Below are 4,915 nucleotides of genomic sequence, written 5' to 3'. Positions count from 1 at the left end.
CCCACCTCGCTAGCTGAGGGAGCTCGAGAGTGGTTTATAAGCCCCAGTCCCGCTACCCTCTCGAGCTCCTCTCAAATGCAGGCTTACGGGCCTAAACGCACTATATGTGCCTGTGGGCCTATTGGGCCTATTGCGGGCCTGAATCCTGGCCCATTGTTGGGTTTCTAGTCGTATTCAGGCTGTGGTAGCCCTTTAGGTGGCACTTTTTTTATTTTTTTTATTTTATTTTGATTCTTCCTGCAGCTGTTTTTTTAGTCCCACCTCGCCAAGCGAGAGGCACTCGCAGCTGTTTATAAGCCCTGAGTGCAGAGACGATGACGAAGAGGCCCAATACTTCTGCACGTTGGTTAGCTTCAAGAATTAAGGAAGTCTTTGCTACAAACAGGGGCACGTGCAAAATATATGTGTTCACAAACTGAATACGATGTGACGGAGATCATGCTTGCGTTATAAATAAGCATGCGCAGCTTAAAAATGCACGAGCATAACTGAAAAGAACCAAAAAAATCGAGCCAAACCAAAAAAAGGAAATAGTGCAATCTGTACCAGTAGTGTTACATGGTGGAGTAGCCTTGCTCATTCAGTCAGCACGAGTTGTAAGTGTAAAGAAGATCATCTTGGCTGTAACACACAAAAAGGAAAACAGAGTAGAGACTAATTAGCACATCGCACTCCATAGCTGCTAACTAGTACGTACTACTAGTTGAACGAAGAGAAGCAATTAGCTGAGCTGACCTGATGTTTGCCGTCGCCATGCCCACCGCTTGGGACCGTGAGCTCTCTCCCGCAGCTGCAGGCTCGGGATGGAGAGATGAGGATTCCCCTGTTGATTCTCCCACTTGGGCAACGGTGCCTCCCAGGTTGTGGGTCCACCTTTCCTCAGACAGTCGCAGCACGGGACTGTTAGGGTGTGCGTCCACTTCACTTTGCAGCATAGCAAGCTTCGCCACTCGACCATTGGAACCAAGTGCAATATCCTTGAGCTTTGGAAGCTGGTTGACTCCAATAATTCCTGATGCCAAATTGCACCAACTGATATCTATCATTGCCAGCTGGGGTGAGGTGCCGTCCTCAAATTTCAACTCTCTCAGTTCCACCAGATAGAAAATACCAAGCTTCTTGAGACTTGGGAATGCTCCCGTTTTGAACGCCAACTTCCCCCCACTATAAGAGAAGATTCCAAGACGAAGGTGCATGAGGTTGGGAAGTGGCCCTAGTATTTCCATGATTTTGCCTTCTTCCTTTATTACGCTGCCAATTAAGTAAAGCTTGACCAAATGCATCAGACTGCCAACCCAGCCAGGAATCTCTCCAAGGCATCCATTCAAGTTCAGAATGCAGCCACTCGAGTGAACCTTCCACTGAAAGGGAGCGGAGGCAAGTGAGCTTCTGAATGGCGTCACAGAGTACCTTGCATTTTTGCTTGCTGGCCCCTTGTGTTAACACGCTCAGTTTTCTCAGCTGCACAAGCTCGCCTAGCTCTTTAATTGCCTTGCCACTAGTTCGGCTGATGTCCACAACCTCTAGTATTTGCAGATCTTTCAGTTTGCCGACTCCTTTTGGCACCCTCACACCTTTTGACTCTGACCAACGGCTAGACCAGGCCATGTGTAGCTCAGCAACTTTCTCGGTACAATCACTAGGATCTTCCAACGGTGTGAACAGCATGGGCCAACAAAATGTGCTCAACAAGCATCCCTCGGGGTCAATCAGGTTAAAGTAATCATAGGATTTTTTTCTGGTACAATGGAGACTGTGTAGACTCTTGAGTCTACAAATCTCGATTGGCAGTTCCGTAATATAACTGTCTCTAATGTTCAAAGTGCGCAAGCCTTGTAATCTCCCTATGGATCTAGGAAGTTTATAAATATGTGAAAATCCTCGAGGTTGAGAAAAATTCAGATACTTCAAGTGGCGGAACAATCCTATGTTGCTGATATCCTTTTGTGTGACTTGAAACTGTGCATTCTCTAGATCCAAGGCCCGGAGCATTCTCATGTCAGGTGAACAAACTGAAGGTGATGGACCCAATGATCTCTCACCAAACACAGTTATTGACCGGACGTGGCTCCAATCCATAACTATCTTTTGGCACATGCTACCATGGTATACTACATGTCGGAAGGTCTCATCCATAGTGCCAGTTACATTATTTGCCGCCACATACACAAAATTTTCATCTCTAGAAATTGAGATCATGACATCACGCACAATATCATGGACTCGACAGCTCTTAACAACTCCTTCTATGCTCACTTTTGAGGGTTGAATCATGCTTCGATTGATTAGCTCGGTGAAATAACTTATTCCAACATCCTCGATATTTACTCCAACTCTGGCTCTAACAAACCCCTCAGATATCCACCTCTCTATCAAACGGCTGCTTTTGATTTCAAAATCCTCAGGAAAGATGCTTAGATACAGAAAGCATGATTTGAGATGAGACGGCAACCAGTTGTAGCTCATAGTAACTATCCTCCTCATTGCTTCAAGGCTAGGGTTGACCTCGAGCTCTGATGGGATTTGTTTATAGATATTTTCCCACTCTGTTACCCTTTTGTTGGCAAGCATGCCTCCTATAGTGAGTACAGCGAGTGGTAGACCACCACACTTCTTTACCATTTTGTTGACCACTATCATCATTTCCTTGTCATTTTTCATGTCTTCCTGTGTTTTTCCACTCTTTCTTAGTAGCAAATTTGTGGCATCCTGTATTTGCAGGTGCTTAAGGTGGTAAATAAGTGATTCTGAAGTGCACTTCCCAGCCAAGCCCACATCTCGTGTTGTTTCAATTATTCGGCTACCTTTGTTGTTTCTAATGGGAAAAGCAAAATCTTTGATCCAATTCCATGCATTGATGGTCCACAAATCATCAAGAACAATAAAGTACCTCTTCTGCTCTAGCTCTTTCCTGAGGTACATGCCGAGATCATCTACCTGCACCGACTTCCCTTCAAGATGTTTCAAGCATTTCCTCAGCGTGTCGGTACCCAAAAGTTGCCTAATCATGTCCTTGAGCATCTCTATCTTGGAAAAGGACTGTGAGACGGTGACCCATGCACAACAAGAAAATTTATTCATGATATCTTGCTTACTTTCATATGCCTTCCTTGCAAGAGTAGTCTTGCCTAAACCGCCCATACCAACGAGAAATATCATCTTGCAAAGACCATCTCTGGAGTTGACATCCACCATCTCAATCAGCTCTTGTTTAGCCTTAGCAAAGCCCACAAGCTCTGCCTCATCAATGTTGCTAGCTGAGTGGTTGCGAATATCTTCCGTGTAGGAATTCACCTCATCAATGCTACTGGAGGCATCGACGGTGATCAAGTTGTAGCGTGTGTTCCTGTTGCTCACCTCTTCTACTCTTGCTTTGAGATCACGAATTTGGCTGGCAATCCGATGGCGGTCCTTCAGCTTAAGCAGCCGTCGATACCGGCTCTGACTTCCCACATGCACCATAAACTCATCAAGGCAATCCTCGATGCCATATGCTAGATCTCTTACTTGCTCTGCCCACACCTTCAGTAGCAAGTCTTTGTTCTTCGTTTTCTCAGCAGCCACTAGGAATGCTTGCATCGTCTTGAGCTCGTCTTTTATGAACCTGCCAAACAAATTAAGTTCATGAGAACAACTCTTGTTGTCATTCTGGCATTTTGTAGTGTGTTGGAACAAACGCAACAGAGCAGAGCACATATAGGTTGGATGCCATATTTCTTGTGAAGGAAGGGCAAGATCAAGAGCCTAAAGCACACATGAGAACCAAGAAGGCAAGAACCCCAACAAAGGACGCACAAAGATTCGATTTATTTTTCTGGTCCCATAAAATATTTCTTGGCTGGTTTTTAATTTATATTTTGTTGCCTCGCAAATCACAAGCAGAACAATAATTTCGCCATTTCCTATTTTAATCAGGAGAGAAATATGCAACAGATCACAACACATGACCTGCACAGGTAACAAGTTTGCCATATTTCCATCAGGAAACGAAGGGCAAGATCTAAAGAAAGGTGCAAGTATTTTTCTGGTCCCATGGACTATTTCTTGGGTGATTTTTCAGTTCTTTTTTGTTGCCTGATGGATGCATAATTTGTCATTCGTAGTGTAGCGGAAGAAAACAGAGCAGAGTACTACTAGTGTAGCGGAAAGCAGTGGGTGATTTGACATACCAGATGTCCTTGCGGACGCCGATGAGAAGGCTCATCTCGGTGGCCGCGGCGGAGGCGGCCACGCTGATGACAGCGCCCAGCATGGATCTCGCCATGCTCACCACCGTGCTCGCCATGATCTCCCGGCCGGCCGGACGGTTCCAGCAAGGCCACCGTCGCTATCTGGCACTAGATTAGAATGCAGACTGCAGGGTGCTCTGGATCGGAGAGGGGAAGAGAAAAGATAGGTATGAGCGTTTACTTGACTCTACACTTCTGCAGTCTCCCCCGCTCTATCCAATAATTGAATCGCACTGCATTGCCATTGGATTGAGCCGACAATATAAGTAGCCACTGCTGCAAAATAGTTGTCCCGTTGGGGCTTGTGCATGGACTGGACGGGCAGCAACGGTGGGCGCACTAGTGCAGCTGCTATGTTTTGTTCTCCCGCGAGCGTCCTCGGGGGAAACCGTAGCCGCTGCCCCTCGTCCTCCCTCGTCGATATCTCCCCCCGCCGCCACCGCACAGCGCCGCCGGGCAAAGACCGGCCGGCGTTGGTGGCGGCGGGGATCTTGCCCCTCTCCTCGCGGTTGGCGTCCGGCGCGGGACGGCGCTAGGCTGGGCGGGGCCCAGCGGTGCGGCGGAGGGCGCGGTGGTGGCGCCCCTGCCTGGCGGCGGGGCAGCTGCGGCTTGAGGCCTCTCCAACGTGCGGCGGCTGCGACTTCTCTAGTGGCGGCGCGAGTTATCCCGGCGGCTTGGCGGCGTGG

At 47.8% G+C, this 4,915-nt stretch overlaps 1 pseudogene; it reads right to left on the bottom strand.

Moving 5' to 3' along the window:
- Nucleotides 1-367: 367 nt before the first annotated feature.
- Nucleotides 368-4,432, bottom strand: LOC123088349 (putative disease resistance RPP13-like protein 3; annotated as a pseudogene).
- Between the last annotated feature and the right edge of the window lie 483 nt (nucleotides 4,433-4,915).

Source organism: Triticum aestivum, chromosome 4A (assembly GCF_018294505.1).
Source record: "Triticum aestivum cultivar Chinese Spring chromosome 4A, IWGSC CS RefSeq v2.1, whole genome shotgun sequence".
Lineage (NCBI taxonomy): Eukaryota > Viridiplantae > Streptophyta > Magnoliopsida > Poales > Poaceae > Triticum > Triticum aestivum.
This window is presented reverse-complemented; position numbering and strand designations above follow the sequence as displayed.